The 21,285-nt window shown below is 43.7% G+C and overlaps 1 protein-coding gene across 5 annotated transcripts in view; it reads right to left on the reverse strand.

The window, feature by feature from the left end:
• The window catches only part of nav1a (neuron navigator 1a), a 106,198-nt gene that overhangs the window by 34,566 nt on the left and 50,347 nt on the right, over positions 1-21,285 (reverse strand). The gene's annotated exons all lie outside the window — the stretch shown is intronic.

Genomic DNA, 21,285 nt, shown 5'->3' on the forward strand with positions numbered 1-21,285 from the left:
GTCCCCGGCCAGGTGTGTGGTGTGTGAGCAGCATGACTGATTGGTGCGCTGAGCACAAGGGCTGCAGGTGTGCATTGCCCATGCCCGTGCCACCCTGGTTGCCTGGTACTATTGAAGAAAGGGAGAGAGAAACTCCAGAACAAAGGGAAGGCTGGGAAAAAGTGACTCTGCGCATAATCAATGACTTCACTTGCTTTCCCAAGTGACTTTGCTTGTCTCTGTGTGTTAAGTGCCATGCACCCCTGTGGGTTAGCAAGGCGTTACTGTCAAAACATTTCCACTCACAAACCTCAATCAACAGGACAGGCAGTCTGCACGAGGAAAGGGTGGTGTAAGCTATGTTGTAGCAACTTCACCTCAATCTTCATAGAAACAATGAATTTCTCTCTTTGCCAAATGTACTTTAACTAAGTGGTCCTGTTCTTGTGCTAGACAATAGTTGGATGTCACTCAAGATTGACCTCTGACATTGATGACCATGAGAGCAGAACAATCCCCCTGTCCTCCCCTGGATTTAGTTTTAACCAGAGGGAGTAACAAACCGCTGCCGCATTTAACGTAATTAGCAACTGTAGCGATTGTCACGGCCCCTTGCTCGGCATAATGGCTTAGTCCAGCCAGGAGCCTTTGATTACCCTGGGAACCTGTCACCACGGCGAAGATGAAAGCAGGGACGGGGAGGCCAGGAAGAGATCTGGGAACTCTCATCCATGTTATCTAGTGTGCAGGCCATGGATACTCCTCTCTTTCTCTTTCTCGCTCTCTCTCAACCTTTCAGGGATATATCCCCCCTGGCAACAGCGCCCAGGCTTAGAACCCCCAGCCTAGACACACCCCAAACACCGGCCTGCTCCACAGGCTCTGTCCCATCCGTTCCCTGCTCAACCAGCCGTGATGCAGGCTAGGCTAGCTGAGGGGGACTCCCTTCAACAGTCCTCCGCTCTGGTGTGGTACTGATTGATCCCATGTGTGACTCAGTGTGAGTTTAGATACCTTCACACGCATAGACACAGACGCACTCCAAGACACACACACATTGACACACACCAAGACACACAAACCAAGACACACACACAAACACACACACACACACACACACACATACAAAAACCAAGACACACACACCACACACACACACACACACACACACACACACACACACACACACACACACACACACACACACACACCTTTCCTCACATATCATTTCAAGGAACAAACTAAGCCTTTCCCTCTGCTATACTACCCTGTGCGGCACACAATGTATCCCATTGTAAAACCACGTAGACCAGAAATATACACTGGAGGCCTTTCCAGTATTTTCCACACTTTGACTACTGTAAAAACATGTCAGTCCGAGACATACCTCAGACAAGTCTTTTCTGTTGTTGACTTAAACCTGGGGCGCTTTGCTTAGCCCACACGCCCCCCGTGGACATCTCCCTCTTTATCCACATGCGAGGAAATGTTGTTATCTTCATATGAAAAGGCTTTCATCACTTGAGATGGTCCCTCAATCCTTCAAAGTGAACTTTTACCAGAACCTGCCTCTTTAGTCAAATAGACTTGCTTTTGAGAATGTTATCACGGCCACCATCTATTTGGTTTCAGAATGCTTTCCTTGGACAATTTCATTTTGAACCATAACAGCTAAGATGCAGCCAAGGTTGAGTTCAGACAGACGGGGCAGCCAGCTCTGCCTGAGTAGATAGTTTCTCTCAATCATATGCCAGTGATCCTACGTTTAGCCTAACAAGCAAGCAAATCCATCACACGTTTAGGCCACTTTCGTTTTTGAGGGTTTGTACAGCTTTATGTTTTCCTATCTGTTGCGTTCATATCAAATAAGTTTACATAGCCTGAACTGTAGCGTTTTATACTGTGGTCTTTTTTTTTTTTTAAAGCTGGTCACTGACTTATATAGCAAGTGGGTTGTGCACATATGGGTCTCTGTATCATCAGTTTCCTATCATGACTGATTAGCACAACAAACAAAGAGATAAGACAAATGGCACAAAGACATTTACTGACCACGTTAAAGTTATTTTCGTTTTACCAAAAACTGAACTTTAGTAAGCTTCAAAGAAATTTAGTGTTAGATTATATTTGTTTACTTTGGCAAATAGTTTAATGTAGAGCAAAGGATGTACGGAATGTCACAAAACTATTTTTGGTAAAGGTATATCTGTCCCCGGGTTTGTTAGCTTTCCTCTACGGACATTGGGTCTTTTCAGGATATTTTTGGCAGCATAATAGTGGCTAGACCACAATTTCCTTCAAAACTGCATATATCTGATATTGTGTGGAATGCATTCAGTCAAGGCTTATTTCTTTACACTTGGAGGTGAGTGCTGGCATTGTTCTGTACAACTGTGATATCCCTCAGGACAAGACAAGACAAGGTAAAGGAGGAGCTGAAGAAATTCAAGCAATGCTGAGGCCTATAATGGGATAAACAATGTTGTTGTTAGATCCAGGGACTTTCTGAAAACTGAAATATTAGCAGGCATCATTAAAAAATAAAACTCCATTATGTAAATTGTTCACTTTTGGTACGATGAAATGACATTAAAGCAAACAAAAATGAGGCCATCTTCGCTAAAACACTTAACCGGCCCAATGAAATAGCCAGATCCACTTGATCCACTGAAATGAAACTCTCTCAAGCCATTTTCCAAAGAGAGGGAAACAATACAACTTCAAAAGAGGCACAGACATTCAAAAGCAAGACAGCTGAAAATGTTCCACCACCGGACTGTAAACGTACTCAGCACACATTTAACAAGTATGTCAGCCGTTCTATTTTTTTCCTGAAACACACAATCTTTCCACAGTAAAATGACAGAAAATAACCCACAAGCAAAAGGAAAAAAAATCAGCCACACTAGTACAATTTTCCCCGGAACTAGACATGGTCCCATACAAATCCATATTCCCTAAAACCAACTCTGAACGAGCTGGGGTTTGTAAGTAAGTAAGTGCTTGAGGAGATAGACCTGACCTCCTATTTTTTGATGTGTGCGCTGAGAGTTGTTGGAAATCAGGAAGCGAGCGAGGGTTGGCATGTCACTGACCAACACAAACAGGTGGCTGGACAAGCTGCGTGACTGACTTGCAGCGGTCAACAAAAAAAAAGCCCAGCGGGGCACGGCTGCCACTTTCCTCATCTTCAGACACATTTCATCACTAAGTACACCTTATTGTTTGGGGAAGCCCAGCCTCAACCTGACTCTCCCACTCCGTCTCTGCTCCACTATCTCACTCTTGGGCTGTTTGTTTGCTTTTCTATTCAGCTGTCTCTCTCCATCTCTACCTCCAGAGCTGTGTTTGCTCCCCCCCCCCCGTCTCCTTCACCCTCTATTCCACTCTCTTTCTCAGTCTGTCTGATTGCCAGCGCAGCCAGCTGTCTGTCCATTTCCATTTCTGCTACTCGGTTTCGCTCTCCCTCCATCCCTCGCTTTTCCATTCTCTCTCCGTCCGTCTATATGCCTTCCTTCCCAGCGTTCTAACTTTACCTCAGTAACTGTGGCTATCTCTTCTGTTTTTTTTTATCTCCCTTCCTCACACACACACACACACACACACACACACAAAACACACACACACACACACACACACACACACACACACACACACACACACACACACACACACACAAACACACACTTACACGATACTCTTTCTCTTTCTTCTCCTTATTCCCTCCATCTCCCTCTCTCTTTCTCTCTTACCCTTCTCTCTCTCTTTCTCTCTCTCTTCCCATATTTACATTCACCTCTATGACTTCTTTGAAGACAAAAGAAAATGATAAGGAGCTTATGAAATATTTAAGAATTTCTAGACATTTCCTCCATAAACATCTGGACATATGACCACAGAGAGTCCACAGCCTTAAAACAACCTACTCCCTACTCATGTGTACGAGATCACATGCGGCCACCCAAACACTGCGGGCTGACAACTGGATTTAGGGGGAAATATTTGAATGGGCCTGGCTAATCCTTTGAAGCCATTATTGCATTGAAAGGCCCAAACTCAAGCTGTAGCCAGTTACCCTGTCTCTGACCTCTTCATATTTGATGGAGTCAAGAAAATTCCCCCAAGCTTACTGGTGAACTAAGATGAGAGGTTGGCCTAATAGATTGAAAAAATAAATCAAGGGGGTCCTCCAACGACTCCACTCAAGGGTACTCAGTGTGAACTATAGAGAGAAAGCAAAGGAGCTCTTGGGAATCTGGAATGTACTGATAACTAGGTATATGGAGTTCATTTGTTTATTTCATAGACTCGGCAGCCAACTAGGGCAACTAAAGCAGCTTGATTTCATAACACATGCATTACGTCTGGGAGGATCCTATTAATTTTATCTGATAAGGAGTTAAGATAAGAGGTAAAGAGAACAATCTTAGATATGCTGAAGTTGAGACCTTAGTTTACACTATGTAAGATAAAGGTATGGGTCATTTTTAAGTGAAAGGAAAATGGATGGTAGCCTGAAAGACTTGACCCGCTTCCTCGAGAGGCAAGAGGGTCTTTGTCTAGAAGGGTTTGTTATGATTGCAGAGGTCAAAACTTAAATGAGTTAACCTTGTTAGTCCAGAGCCCACCTGGTGTCTGGCAGTAAGGGGATTCTGTCCCATATTGATCCCCACTTTGTCATCGTCATCAATAAAAGGTTTCTTGAAGGTTTGCCTAGCTTGACAACAGACACACATAGCATAGACACACTGGAGATTAGCAGAATCGCTGTTTAGTGAACTCGTGCACTTTCCCTCCCTCTCCCTCTCCAGGCGCTTCTGGTAAGCCGAGAAAGGATTAACCACCTCCGGACAGTTCCGAAAAACATAAGCATTTTTTCTATATTTTTTTTTCTTTTCCCGGTGGGCCATTTTTGGCAGGGATTAAGGCAAGATAAAGCCTAGTCAAGCAGAAAAAGAGATGCATTCCCACTATGTGTGGGTCAAGGTAATAAAAGCTTGTGACGCAAAACAAGCCCACCCCTGCTTGCTGCCCATAAGCGATTACACTTCATGAAGAGGTGAAGGGGCCTGGGTCCTGAATTTCTGAATTGGCTGCCTTTTTATCTCAGAACAAAGACTGAGATTTTTTTTCCAGACTGCAAAACGAGAGAAAAAAAGAGGCCGCTTTTGTCCGAGACGTGCCTTTGACTTGTCTACATTGTCTCGAAAGGAAGGTCACGGGTTCCCTCATGAACTACCTGCTATAGCATCTTGAGGGTTGGTCCATTTTAGGAATGACCAGAGAGAAGCCATACTCCTGCTCGTAGGCTAATGACTAAAGCAGCAGAGTGATGAAATAGCCACAAAATGTCATCACCGTCGCCCGTGGGGAGCGAGAAATGACTTTTAAGTGCAATCTGTGGGGAAGATGGGGATTTCAGCACTAGACTGCATAATAACACGTTCGAGTTTCAGACAGTGGCTTTTTCCACAAGGGATGTTATTTTCCAGCGGGACTTCGCATCGTCCTTTGCACAGAACAAGATGAGCCCATACCCTGCGGCAAAGGCAAACAGGCATTTGCAAGTGTTTGCAAGTGCTCAACCTGTAAGAGAGCACCTAAAGTCAGATAGTGGACACTCAACACACACACTCTCTCTCGCTCTCTCTCTCTCTCTCTCTCTGCAATCTATTTGAAACAACACTCCACACAGTGTGTATACGTCAGTGTGTTTGGGGGCCTCCTGTTGAACGGCATTCCTCCCTAATGACACCGTCTGAGTCACTGGACGCCCCTCTGCAGGTCGGTGCATGACCGAACAATAGAGGGTTGTCATCTTCAACCTGACCTCAAAAGAAGTAAATGACGTTGACCCTCAGCTGTTTTTCAGGCTTGGTTCTTATTTCCACCCAGGACTGTAGCTTCTAATACACACTCAACCACCCACACACACACACACACAGGCCCGTGGGAAAGGCTGTAAATTTCAGCGCCTCCCTGGTTCCCCCCCTGACAAGCTCACCTCCCCTGCATCAAAGGCACTCACACAAATCTAATCCGAAAGCTATAAATGAAAACACAGACAAGCCTTGCCAGGCAGGTTATCAGTGCACAAACATGTATACCCCGCACTGTGTGTTGGACTATTTAAGAGCATTCCACATCAAGATGCAGCCATAGCTGAGTGATATTACTATCTGAGTCTGCTGTCAGGGCTGTGACTCTGCCCGGGGGCCTGTATTTTGACACGTCTGATACTGCAGCGCCCCGGCACAGATGAGGCTCCTGTCTCATTGTCATGTATCCCACCTCTCAGAAACGTTACTTTACCAGGACGTCGACTCCTCTGGGGCATTCTTTGTCACCGCTCGCTTGCTCTCTTGCCAGTGGCAGAGAATGATGGAACACAATAAAAAGGAAAAAAAAAAGCCATTTCAAATTCAAAAGTCTTCTTTTGTCTGCGTCGTAGGAATTTTACAAGCGCATTCAAAGGAAAATTCCTGGCTTTACAGTAACAAATCTGATACTTGCACACACTGACAAATGACTGAAGTGCCACTGTACCACATAAGGCCTGTGTCAGACAGTGGGCTTGACCTTAACCTGAAGTGGCCATTTGAAAACCCAACCTCTGCACATTCCACTGACCACCTTTGGGGTCCTCTGTATATTTTCCAAGTCTGCGTACGGAATGTGTTCATTGGCTCCCTGAAGCAGGCCAATATAACTGTAGCGTATTCTTCGCCAGTGGAGAATAAGTGGATTTTTGCCCTTTTTGTGTACATTGCTGAATGATCCGCAGTCTGCCAGCTGTGTCCCTCCATGAAAGTATTTCGCAGTGGGTAGAAAGAGGCTGCATTATGAGCTGGTTTGTTTGAATGGGGGGATGCACCATTGAGTTGGCTCACCGTGGCTGCATTTAGGAGCAATTGATTGCGAAAACATATTCTGCATAGCAAATTTCAGAGAAAATAACTAAGCCTCGAAGCTGGCAGCTCAGTCTGTGGTGGTGCAGTCTGGTGAAAGTGCGACGGAAAAAAAAAGCATAAGGAAAATGTGTGTGTTAAAACCGAGGTCCAACTGAGCTCTATGACAAAGCGACCATAAAAGCCCATCTGTAGAGCTGCAATAAATTATACTATGAAGAGTAGATGTCTATAAAGTCACAGCAAATATGCTGCTCTGGATTCTTCATATCTGACCTTAGGCTACATATCACACAGAGCAAAATCAAAGAGCATGTCATTTATAGTAGAACTGTTTGCCAGGGACTCGACTCAATAAGACACTTGATCCAGTCCTAATCATTATTTTGAATGGGGATAAAGCGCTCTAATCCAAAACGCAAAACTGTCCAAGAGAAGCAGCCAGCCTTTTTAAAGGATAGGGCCCTTAGATTATGAAGAGGCAGAGGGAGTATTGAATTGTGAGAGCACTATTTTCATATTACTGTAATATCTTCCTATGATAACCTAAGACATTAAACAGACTAAAGGATTTGATTAGGGACGCACGCTTCTCAGGGGATTGAGACACCACAACAAAATTGCAGTGACCTCCTGAATCATCAGGTCATAATCACAATGCCAGAATATTACATATATCTAGGCAAATATTTAAATAACAAATAACACACAAAGTTCTAAAAGCATATTACAGCCTATGGGACAATGAGCGATGGTCCATTATGTCATAAATAAATTATCAGTAGCATGACTTGAACGCCTGTTGGAAGCGACACTCGGCATGATTTAGGCAAACAAAGGAGTGATGCCTCTTCTTCCGCTTGAGAATGTCATGGAAATGACAGGAGAAGCAATCGATTTCACGGTGTGATGGGCGAGCAGAGAGGACACGCGACGGGGAAACAAAGACTCAACAAAAGGAGCAGGTAAAGAACAGCGCCATCACTGCACGCTGCAGCGTCCCAGCCAAAGAACATTTTGTACATTTGTGTGCTGTGGGTCACCGGCTCCGCAAACCAATGAAACGGATCGATATCTAAATAATGGAATCGAGCAGGCAACATACCAGAACACAGATAGATAGATAGATACTTTATTGATCCCCAAGGGGAAATTCAGAACTGTTAGCCTTGAATACAAATATGTTATGATAAATAAAAAGGAGATCAATTAAAAAGCGAGTAGACATGAAATAAATTGTCCTTAAAATTCTTATTACAATGATACAATGGAAACATCAGTGTATTCTTAATCTTCTTAACCCTTAAAGGTGTAGGTTTTTGAACATTCTAAGTTCCGCAACAATTGAAGGTTCTAAAATTCTATGTTGAATTCAATGAATCCAGATATTCTTTAGAACGTTCATTTCTCAACATTCCCGTCACACCGGTGTGACGGTACTCCTTTAAGGGTTAATAAACCAGGGGAGAACGCTGTTGTGATTCTGGTGCTGATAGCTTTCAGGGATATAGCCTACTCATCGCTGAGTAACTCCTCGGGGACCCCTAACCTGAGCTGAGGGCTCCCCCACCTCTCTTTCCACTGCTTGCGTCTCTGAGCATCTCTGCGGGGGTGAGGGTAGTGCAGGGGTGAGAGATGGAGTTGCCAGCTGGGTCCACGCCAGGCACGACTCTCTTGGCCCATGCCATTACAGATCAAATCACTCTTCATTTAACAAAGAGCACCATTCTCCCAGACAGCATCCGACCCAGGAGTGCCAATATCACGTGGCATCCACCAATCTACCGTCGCAGGCAGTACATCGAGAGGTAACATGGTGGGGGCAGGCACGGTTGTGGCTCTGGCACCACCAGGCCTGTTTGGTCATGGAACGTTGAGTCACAGCTCTGCATAGCATCAGTGGGCAGACATGCTGGCTCTCGCTCTCTTGTGCCACGGGAACAAGCCACGTCCAGACTATGGCCAGACTATGGTCATTCCTATGCTATGGGAAAAAAGAAGATAATGAGCGGGAGTGGGCGGCGAGGGAGGTGCTCGGGGGCTCCTGGGGGATGTGGCCCCTGCGGCTCAATGGAGATGCAAACTCAGTTGCAGGTTCACACAGTGCTGGAGGAGGTTCCCTGCTGGCTGTGGAGTGGGCAGTGGACAATACCTGAGGGGCTGTGACCTCAGGGGCCCAGTGGGGTTTAATCCAATGGAGTTTTGGGTTGTTTTGAGCTTAATCTCCTAGTAACACTTAAAATGATTATGGATTTGGGGGTGATTGGATACTCTGTATTTCACTGGAGTAAAAAAAGATCACACACACACACACAAACACACACACACACACACACACACACACACACATTTCCATTCACTTTCTTATTCTCATTTGTCTCTCAGACACACACTCATACACCCCCACAAATGATTAGCTCCTCTGTCACTCATTTAAGTATACACACACACACACACACACACACACACACACACACACACACACACACACACACACACAAACACACACCTGTTCATATGAATTTGAACTGTACTCAACACAGGTCCCACTGATTTGACAGACTCCCCCACCATGAGGTATGAGTCAGGTTCACATCAGCATGGCTATCGGCACAGGCTGCTGGGTGTAGTCACTGAGGGATATCAGGTTCGGGGGCCGAATGTTTTATATTAACGACACGCTGTGGTCCAGCCCTGTGACTCAGGGGGTGTGTGGATGAGATCCAGATGGGGCGACTTCACGCCGGGGCTCTCCTCTGATATAATTCTCCAAATATCACGTCACTCCACTGGGTTATTCCTCTCAGGCGATCCCCACCCCTCCTCCCAGTCCTGCGCGCACTGCCTGCTCACCTAATTTGACTGCAATCAAATGAGACTGTGAACTATGATGAAGATATAATAACAGCATAAAGTTGACGTAGACACGTTTCATATTCCTGAAACGAAATATGAGAAACTCATATTATAAACATGCAAAAAAGGAAAATAACAAACATTCCAAACTAAAATATGACATGAAAAATGAAAAAAAAACGTTTCACAACTAAGAAAAAAAACATTTCCAGGCAATTTGGCAATTACACTTATTTCCCAGCAGGGGGTGTCAAGAGCCAGCAAAGACCATCCATCTCTTGACACTCTAGTCCAGTATTTCCCCCAGAGGAAAAGGATGAGTGGATGTGTGTGCTGGGCACGAGCCTACCTCCCTGCTCTTTTGTGAGGCCTATAAAATAATAATGGATGTGTGTTGGTCTCACTTAGTGTGACACCAAGCACAGCGGGACACTGAGAAGTCCAGACGGGGGGTTGCAGGAGAAGGGGGTGAGCTGCGTTTTGGAGGTGAAATTAAAAACATTAGACACACTGGACTGAATTATTGGAAGCGATGCTGTGTCATCTGGTTGTGTTTGCAAAACTGCACTGAGGTAATGCAAGGGGCTCTGGGCGTAGCGCTGTATGTGTAAAAAAACACATATGGTCAGCACGTGGACATCATGGGTTCAGTCAGTGTCATGATAACAGGGAGGTTCTGGCACAGATGTGACAGGAAAACGTCAGGTCATAAACTGAGCAAGCAAGTAAATAAGCAACAGGGGACACTTGGGTGTTAGAGAAAACTCACATGTTGTGAAAGACCCCTCGTTTGGGCCTGTTGTGTATTCAGAGTCACACTGATTATAATGACATATCAACATCGAGCGAGGGTCCAATCTATTTAGAGCTAATCATGAATGAGTGACTGTGCAAACAGACTCTACTTCTGTGGTGAATAAAAGCAAGCTCATCTGCATTCATCTAACCCACTAATCCTAGAAAACACTGTGTTTTTTTCCCCCCTCTGAGTGTGTCTGTGTGTGTATGCACTTCACTGGCAACAGACTACGAGACACAACACTGTTTACGTTACTCATGCAAACTAACACATAGAGAGCCTCTGGAGCTCGGCTGCTGCGTCTCCATGGCAACGGCGTGGCTCTCCGCTGCACCACAGACGACCCCCACCCATTACCGTAAAAGGAGTGTCTGCGAGCACCAGGGCGTAAAATGAGCAGTGCGAGCGACCAATCGGGAGCCCAGGAAAAGCCTGCCACAACAAACACGGAACTGCGACCCCACTCAGAGGGCAGCGGCGCCCATAATGCGGGCGCAGCAAGAACAGCACAGCGAGCACATGGGCGCTGATCCCTATTGTTTGACAATTACATTTCGCCGTGCAAGCCCACATAATGTAATACCACCACAAGCACTGCAGGAGGACTGGGAAATGCACTCCATTTGCAAACACAAGCTCGAACTCTATAGCTTTTTCGGTGGTCAATAACATTTTGCTAAACTGATAAATACATACACACACACACACATAATATAATCTAGCCTATAGTGTGTGTATACTGCAAGCCACTCTGTTTCCACCGTCCAGCCTGGTGTGTGTGATGGATTGGACGTCCTGAGAGACGTGAGACGTGGATGATTCATTGCAGAGTCTAACTCATGGGCCTGCCTCAGCGCTTGGGAAAACACTTTGCTTAAGAGCTGGCAAAGAACTGCAGCAGGGTATGTATGTGTATGTGTGTGTGTGTGTGTGTGTGTGTGTGTGTGTGTGTGTGTGTGTGTGTGTGTGTGTGTGTGTGTGTGTGCATTTGTGTGTGTGTGTGTGTGTGTGTGTTTGTGTGTGAATGTGTGTGTGTGTATGTGTGTGTGTGTGTGTGTGTGTGTGTGTGTGCCCATACAAAACAGCAGGGCACAATAAGGCAAGGGACATGGCAATAGGGCTCAGAACAGTTTCTGTGTGTGCGTGTCTGTGTTAACGGTTTCCGTGTGTGTGTGTCTGTGTTAACGGTTTCTGTGTGTGTGTGTGTGTGTGTGTGTGTGTGTGTGTCTGTGTTGTCAATCAAGTCGGTGAGCATATATGTAGTGTCATGTGACTCACAAATGTTATTGAATTCTGACCTTGGGTGGGAGGGAGGGGTGCTATATGACTCACCCTGATGTGTACTCAGGAAGTCTAACGTGACTCAATAGTTTTCAGTGGGACAACAACACTGGCTTAATCACTTAATTTACTGCTTTAAACTGGGGTACCAGTCACACACAAAGGTATACTCTTCCTGTTTGGGCTGCCCTGAGGTCCTGACTCACATCTCACAACCATAATACCTACACATGTGGACCTCCCATTAAATACCGACCCCCTTCCCCACGACTCCCCCACTCCGAAAACCACCCCTCTGAACATCTGACCCCATACGGGGGTCCCATACGGAGTCTAGGATCGCACCACCCCTCCCTGGTGTTTCCTGTGCAGGCATGACGTGAGCTGAGCTCAGCTCCCTTGGTTGTGTGTGTGTGTGTGTGTGCATGTGTGTGTGTGTGTGTGTGTGTGTGTGTGTGTGTGTGTGTGTGTGTGTGTGTGTGTGTGTGTGTGTGTGTGTGTGTGTGTGTGTGTGCATGTGTGTGTGTGTGTGTGTGTGTGTGTGTGTGTGTGTATGAGACAGAGAGGGAAATCTGGCCTGGGTGGAGCTGCGTACTCCCCCCCTGAGCTACACAGAGTCCCCCTGACCCTTCCGGAGAAGGGGAAATTGGGGAGTGAGATTAATGTGGTGAAAATTGATAGAGGAGGGAGATGACACACAAGAAAAGCTATGGCTAGCTCATGACTGAAGACTTCCAACTCATATCACAGTACAAGTTATTGTCAAATTCAGACTAAAGTTCAGGATGACATACTAAACTCTTGTGTATGCTACTTCACTACCACACTGATAAGGTTGCTGTACTAAACCCACATTTTCCACACTCTGTTCCACTCACTACTTTTCCTTTTCTTCACCACCACACATGGCAAGACCAGTTGAGAGCTACTCCCTACAAATATAAACCCAAATATTTATTTTTTCCTCATCTGAAAAAAAAGCAGCGGTGTTTATTCAGTCAGAAAACAAGGTACAGGTCTAGGTGCAGCACCCACTTAATGTACAGGAGCAGAAAGGCACTGGAGTGGAGCGGGTGAAGACAAAGCCTAGAGTGATGGGGAGGGGGTTATGTATAAAACATGATGTGTGAAATAAATGATGACCCAGGAGAGATGTTGTCAAACCCTTGGCTTCAGGGAGGAGACAAGAGGAAAGGAGAAGAGGAGAGAGGGGGTGAAGGGAACATATTTCTGGCCATGGCATCCCCATCCCCCTCCAACAAATGCGTTACTCAACCACAGCATTCATTTAGGCAGCCAAATATCCCAATTATGTCAAGCAACACACCACTTGATTAATGTATGTGTGGCGTGATGAAATCAGTGGGGTGCATTCGCTGGTTCAGATGAACGTGATTCCTTTCACATGATTGAAATTCAAGGCAATTTTTTGAGGTCACTGGCTCAGTGATAAGCGTATCGATTCTGGGAGCTATATGAATTTGAAATGATCCATGGTTAAAGAAAAAAAAAACATTTATGCCGGTATTTTGAGAGAGAGGGAACACAGAGTGAGAAACAGAGACAGGGAGAGAGAGAGTGCAAGCTTTTAAAAACGCTGATGTATTAATAGAAGATGAAAACAGACACCTGTCTGAAAACATTTGGGTTATATATTGGGTTTCTCACGCTGGAGTGTGTGTGTGTGCCGTGCAATAACATGTGTTTGAAAGTGAGCCAAGTGAGCCTTTTTCTTTCACATTGTTCCTTAACACCAACTCTGCTGTAGAGCTGCACAGCACAGTCAAATTTCAGGAAATGTGTTGTTAGAGCTATTATAATCAGAAAACAAAACAGAACAGAAAAAAGAGAACCTGCTACTTTGGTGTATTTCCCCTTGCTCAGGAACTTTACACATTATGGCTTAACTCCATTACCTCCACATTCACACAGGTTTGGGAAAATGATGGCATTAGGATATGAGTTTCCTGGTAGCCATCTCTTCACTAATGGAGAACTGCAAGCACTGTTTATTCCCACTGGAGTGGAACGGAGTCCTCGTGTGAAAGTGCAACTGCATAAAATATTTGTGTGTCAAGTCTGACTAGCCAAATGTTGAGGACAGGTACAGCTATGGCTGCCTCAGATATATTATCTGATATTAAGCTTGTACTGTCCTTTCAGTGCTGATTGCAATTGAGACCATATGAGATTCGAGCAAAAAGCAAAACAAATATAATAAATATAAATAGGACAGTTGGTCCTCTGTTTGCAATGTGTTTATCATGGCATTTTAGTCATAATGGAATCCTTATTTGAGCATTCCATTCATTCCAGCATTTCCAAACAGCAGAGGTGGAAAAAGTACGAAAATATTGTACTCAAGTAAAAGTACCAATACCTTGATGAAATATTACTCAAGTACAAGTTAAAATACCGATCTAAAAATGTACTCAAGTAAAAGTAAAAAAAAGTTAATTTAAAATGTACTTTTAAGTAAAAGTTACTTAGTTTTTTTTTTTTTTTTGGGGGGGGGGGGGTACCAGAACAACCAGTTTTACCAAAGACTTTCTAATGAGGAGATACAGCACTCAAAAAATCCTCCATAGTAATGCATGGTGTCAGTTTGTAACGCCAATATGGCAGCTGTCTACACATCATATGTCTACACATATCACAACCCTTCCGCGGCAAAACGTCGACATGTGAATACATTGAGCCAATCATGTGGTGTGTTGTAAAATACATTGAGCCAATCATGTGGGGTGCACTGAAGACATCGTGCCAATCATCTGTTGTGATCTCGCTGCTGGAGCAAGATTGGTGTCGTGAAGCCTTACGCACACACATTTCTGCTGAAATAGATGCACGATAAGTGCCCAAAAACTGTTGCAATATGGCTGCCGAGTGGAGGTACTTGCCTGAAAAGGACGTTGAGAAATGGAGATCTATGTGAAAAATCACCGGAGTTCTCCTTTAGGTTTGAGCAGTAGTTAATTTTCAAAGTTAGTTGCAGTCATCCTTGGGTCGCTTTGCAGTGAACAGTAATCCAGCACAACTGAAAAGCCCCTCACAGGCAGTTGAGGCAGGCAGGCCAATATTGAGTTGCAGAGAGTTTTTTTTATATTTGGAAACGAGCAGAAGGTTCAGCAGATTAAAGGGCGTCGTACTGGGGGTGGGGGTGGGAAGTGTAGGGCCCCAATGGAGGAGAGGGCCCGTGAAAATACAGGGGGCACAACATTTTCACCAGGCATTAGTAATAACTCAGGTAATCCACACATAAAAACAAACAACTCCATAAGTATAGTCATGTAATGAAGTGGAATAACACAGGGGAAATGTATTAAACACGCTAAGAAAAAAAGCACTAAGGCAAGGAAAGGGAAGGAACGAGCTGGAATCTGTATAGAGAGTTGTTATCAGGCTTGGAATTTCAACATTCTGGGGGCAAGGCCACTTGGCCTTCAGTTGGGCATATTTGGTGGAGGGCACAAAGGCCACATGTCAGGGCACTAAGGCCAACGTTAACTATACAGTAGTAGGCTATAAAAATTATCAACTACAAAGTTGTATTTAGCCTATTCACTGCAGTAGACCTGCATCACTGTATGAAACATTACAAAAAAATGAAACATGACACATTACATATAACTGTAAATCATCTGATCATCTAATATTTGCAGATATCTAGGCTATATTTAACATTTATTTGATATTTGCCCTGTTATGAAATCATGTATTGAACAATTTAAGCACAGCTCAGCTTTAAGAAAGTCAAATAGCCTAGATGCATGCTTAGCGTTTTGTGATCATTAAGGCTACTTTCACAAACTCTTAGTCAGCTGTCCTCTGATTTACCGATATCTAGGCGATATTTGTAATATTTATTTAGTATTTGGTATTTAGTATTATAAAATAATGTGGAACAAACAAACACAGTGTAAAACTTAAAACCCAAATTTGGAGACATCCATGTATGTTGAAATTTACTGCAAATTAAAAACGGGATTACTCTGGAACGGCTAACTGTACAGGGGACTGTACACCTTTACACCTTACACTTTACACCTTTGTGTTCGGTAAGGTCTGCTGTTTATTCTGATATATGGTTTGGCATGTGTTAAACGAGGGGTTCGTGAAGTATTCCGCCGAGATGAATGGGTAGGGAGATGGACGCAAAACCTTCAGTAGAATTTATGATTAAATTGAATGATATTATTTACTTTTCTCAGAAACCGTTCACCACAGCAATTAGCGGCTGACATCGTTTAAAAGCTGAGAAAAAGCTCTTTACTTGTGATGTCTGTGTGATGAGTAGGCTACTTAGTTCAACTGAGAAGAATGGGTGAATTTGGATGCACTTTCTTTCTTGCGCTAACTTTCTCCACTGCGTAATTTGCGCTGTGAATGCTAAGATTGTTTTGACAGGCCATAGGCTAAATATATATCGCTATTAGTAGGACGCAAAGCAGAATATTGAAAGAAGGGGGCACCAAGGCCACCGTGGCCTGTAAACCTCTGATTCTCAAAGGGGCGTCACGGCCAACGCAAGGGGCTACGACGGCCATGGCCGCCGTGAAATTCCTACCCTGGTTGTTATCCTTTCTATCTGTGCAAATTAATATAAGCTTGGTTAGTAGCCTACATATTGATGGGCTATAAAAAGGTTTTTCATTACCAAGGTGTCACACAAGAAACATTTCATGATGGATAAAAGCAAAAAGCTCTCCCAAGACCTTTGCAACCTTATTGTTGCAAAACATATAAATGAAACTGGTTACAGATGCATTTCAAAACATCAGAATCTTCCAGTAAGCAGCATGGGAGCCATTATCTGCAAGTGGAAGAAACATCACTGCATCATCAACCGCCATGCACAGGATTCATAATATTTCTGACCAGGGAGTCAGAAGGATAGTCAATTCCAAGAGCCAAGGACCACTGGAGAAAGCTCCAGAAAGACTTGAAGGCAGCCAATTCAATTAAATAGTTCTGGAAGTAACTAAAGATCAGGATTCACAAGAGGGACCCCTGGAATCTGTTTAGAACAATGGGCCAAAATCAGACCTGATACTGCGACCAAAGTTTTTGTCATACAGGAAATGTCTTGAAACTGTCTTTACAAACAAAGGCTTTTCCACAAAGTATTGAAGAAATTTCAGTAGGCACATTCAATCCTTTTTTTTTTTTTTATTCCACTTTAATACACAAAACTCTTATGTTTGGATTTTTATATGTGTGTTAATATAATGTGTGGTGAAAATTTCAAATAGACTCACTGGAAGTTTAGGCTAATTACTGAAAAAAAAAGCATTCAATACTTATTTCCACCATATATTTATTTTACCTGAATATTATAACTTCCAAATTAAATGTCAAAATGAATGTCAGACGAAATTTAAAGTTTGACTGAGTGGATTTTGTATACAAAACATAGTGAAAACTGTGTAAGGTCACTCTCACTCTCCCTTGCTAAAGAGCTAAATGGTTTAGTCCGCCTGCACGATTCAAAAGGTAGTCTATCTTTTGTTTATTAAGCCAAGTCAGGTTACTAAAAACAAAGCCCAAAACAGGAAAAAGAGAGACATCAAAATGAGGGGAAACAACTGCTAATAAACTTCTTTCCAAAGAAAGGTGAGCACAAATGTCAAAACACGAAATCCCATGGTGTTTGCTTAAATATCTCCGCAATTATTAGTGCTAAAACGAACTGAGACAACCGATTGGAATAGCGGAAAATACACTTTCATAGGTTAGGCTAATCTGATGCATTTAAAGTGATCCAGTCTCCATCACTTTCAGAAAGACTGCATGGCGCCAGTTTAATTCATGTGCTGTTGTAGGCTACATGCTGATCATTATCACTAGGCTAGTGGTTTAGGGCGCGATTTTCTTTCTCTCCCTTTCCGTTTTCGTTAGTCTTTTTTTTTACTCAAGTAACGGATGGGATTTTTGATGTAGCGAAGTACAATACTTCACTCAAAATGTAATCAAGTAAAATTTAAAATACCGATTTTATAAACTACTTAAAAAATACAAAATACACAAAAAAACTACTCAATACAGTAACGTGAGTAAATGTATTTCGTTACTTTCCACCTCTGCCAAACAGGTAGCCAGGCAGCCAGCCATACTTAAAGCCCCATACCCAAAGAAATGGTATGCACACATAAACATAAATGCATGTGCGCACACACAAACATACATACATACACACACACACACACACACACACACACACACACACACACACACTACAAATGCACCCTCACATTCACACCCTAACTCTAGAGCAGGGGTCTCAAACTCCCGGCCTGCGGGCCAAATCTGGCCCGCGTCCGGCCCAATTCCGGCATGCAACGTATAATGTAATCCGGCCCTTGAGGGTATTTTTAATTGCGACAAACAACGATACTGATTAAAATAGATGACAGATCCAAGTACGGTGACAAATCCCATTTGTAGGCTACTCTCCTCCACTATTTGCTAGACATCCAGAGCTTGATTCAAACCCAAAATCGCTGCACAAAGTTTTCAGGAAATACTTGTATTACACGCGAGAAACACGAAGACGTGCATTTGTAATGACGCGGAAGCGATGTAGGCCATAGTTTTGCACAAATTGAAGCATAAATAGGCTTACACCAAATGTTGAAAAACGTTCACGTGTGATGACGTCTTAGGAAGCCTAGGCTATGTTATTCACCTATTCTGATTCTGAAGGAGAATATCCTTTTGGAGATTATGATCGATCGTCTATTGACAGTGATAGTCATGGTGCGTCTGTGAATGGAGGTGCGTCTTTGCGTGTATACGACAGTGTCCACTAAGCATACCATGCTTATTTCGACCATCTGCCCAACATAGCTTGGAGGTTGCAGTGGTAATCGTGATGATAGTGTCCGTAATTGACGTGGCACAGACAGCAGGGCTAGTAGAAATAGGGCTCTGAAGAACTACAAAGTCACCCGCGATAGAAACTGATTTGACCAGGATACTTTATTGTAGGCCTTGTGGTTATAGGCTAGGCTAGTAATAATTTACTATTGTTGATATACATCTTAGGTGTTTTCTTGTTAATTTGTTATGTGGGTGTAATATGACAAAAAAGAAAGTAAACCTGCCCAAATATGTTCATCCAGTATTTACTGAAAGGTGCATAATCTGAGGTGCTTGCCATCCAGTGGCAAATTAAATGGGTAAATTTACCCCCTTCATAATCTTTTGTTTATACTCAAAGATTTTTACATTTACAATAGGACTTTATCTCTGACCACTTTCAAGCCATGGCCTTTTGAAATATTGATATAAAAATCCAATGGTTTTGCTTTCTTAAACCTGACACCTAGTTTGTCAGGTTTTATAATTTGTATTCATTTTTACTTCATTTTTTTATTTATCACCTAAGGTTGCTAGCACAGGTGTCTAAAAATAGATAAAAAGACTTGCACTTTCTGTTTGTAGTTTTGTGTTTGAAAATACAGTATTTGAAAAAAACATTGCATTTTAGGAAATAGCCGTTGTTTTTTTTGTATTATTCTTTAACACTGACGTGGCCCTCCAATCAGATGACATTGGCAGAAGTGCCCCCCCCGCTCATTTGAGTTTGAGACCCCTGCTCTAGAGGAACCGTAGCTCACACACACCCTGAGGGGGGCCTTAGTCCCAAGGAGATTGATTTCCTGCTTTTCCGTCAGCTTTGTCGCAGTTGCTATGGAGACGGGATGGATGGAGGCAAAAGAATGTGTCAGGCCACAGGTTCTTCATCCAAACTCTGCTGCGAGCTTCCAGCTTTAAAGTGGATTACACAGCCAGGACACAAAGCCAACATCTTTACAGACTTACTTTGGAGAACAAAAAGTGCAGTGTTAGCCTGCTGATGATGCTCCATTGGTGATCTGACTCAACAAGTTTTCAAAAGGGATGAGGAATTGGAACGAAGTTCCTCGGTCCAACACTGTTATGGCTGCAATCTTTTTTTACTACATACAAGAGCAGGTGTATAAACAGGTGCTTGACCTACTATCCATTACACACGGTCACGTTCAAACACTCGTGGACGGCTCAATAAATCAAATAAAAGTCCGGCACAGGTTTTGAGGAGTGCGGTTGCCATAGAAACAAGGCAAAGCTCCATATGGTGATTAAGAAAAAAAAACACCCTTATCTTTGAGTGTGAGTTAGTGTGGGTGGGTGTAAAAGAGAAAACTATCCCCCACTAAACATTTATAATACAGCACCTGTCTCAACACTGCTCATAAGATAACACGATTAACAGCACTGGATTTGATTTCACAACAAACCTGGTTTGAATATGGCCTGAATCTTGCCTTGCCAACCTTGCGATAAATGGACTAATATGGAACAGATCTCTCTCTAACTGGCCTCTGCTTTTCCTGTCTCTTCCCGTCAAAAAATACTGGGGTCCTATGAGGGAAACAGAACGAGCGAAAGCACTTGGAAATGCACTTGAATAAATAAAGCGTGTTTGTTGTGAAGACATACTGTATTTTTCATGTCAAACTGATTGACAAGCAGAGAGGCTTGGAACCTCATTAATCTAATCCTGTCTCTCCATGCCCCCCAAAAGCACCAAGCTGTAAGTCCCACACAAAGATTCCTCTCTGCAGTAATTAGCCAGGGCCAATTCAAACAGACGCCCACGCAGGGCCCGAGACGCTAAGCTCCGACTCGACACGTCCAAAAACTAATCACGCAGCCTGACAGAGTTACAGTTTGTTTTGTGTGACTTCATGCGTTTTTTTCCATTCTTTTTATGTTCTCTGGGAGGGGGGGGTCCGACTGCGCTTTGGCGTAATCCTCTGTCCGAAGGGCTCCCTTTGGACTTAGATGGCGTCTTGCAGGGCACAGAGTTACGACCCATGTCCAGAGTCCAGGGGGCTTCGTCATACCCCCTCGGCATGGAGAGACTCGGACGGGGCAGTGGCACTCCAACACAAACACGGGTGGTGCTCATGAAAGCATGAAGAGCATGACGCCTCATCACACAAATCTTTCCACCACGTTCGCTCCCCATCTCCAATGAGCCAATCTTTTTGGACATAATTATAAATCCAGTGATGGTGAGAGGCTTGAGTGAGGTCTGTGTCACATAGATGACACAAGCACAAATCTTACCCTGAAATGGTGTGTGGAGAAATACATATACAAAAGCATGTGCATACATACACATCCGCGCGTGCGTACGCACACACACACACAGAGTAAAAATACAACACAGGGCAGGACAGACCCAATTCTCTGCCCCATGTATCCATTATCTGCTTTAGAAAACTTCCATGAAAAAAAAAATTACATGATGAAATCATATAAGTGAGTATAGGAGTATAGGCCTTGTCCAAAGCTAGAGAGCGGTGGCAAAAATAACTTTACCATAACAGGGACAGGCCACGGAATAACTCTGCACTTAAATATACTGTAACATATTCAGCGAGGAAGAAGACTACAAACACTGCTTTGTAA

The sequence above is a fragment of the Alosa alosa genome, chromosome 4, assembly GCF_017589495.1.
Source record: "Alosa alosa isolate M-15738 ecotype Scorff River chromosome 4, AALO_Geno_1.1, whole genome shotgun sequence".
NCBI lineage: Eukaryota > Metazoa > Chordata > Actinopteri > Clupeiformes > Clupeidae > Alosa > Alosa alosa.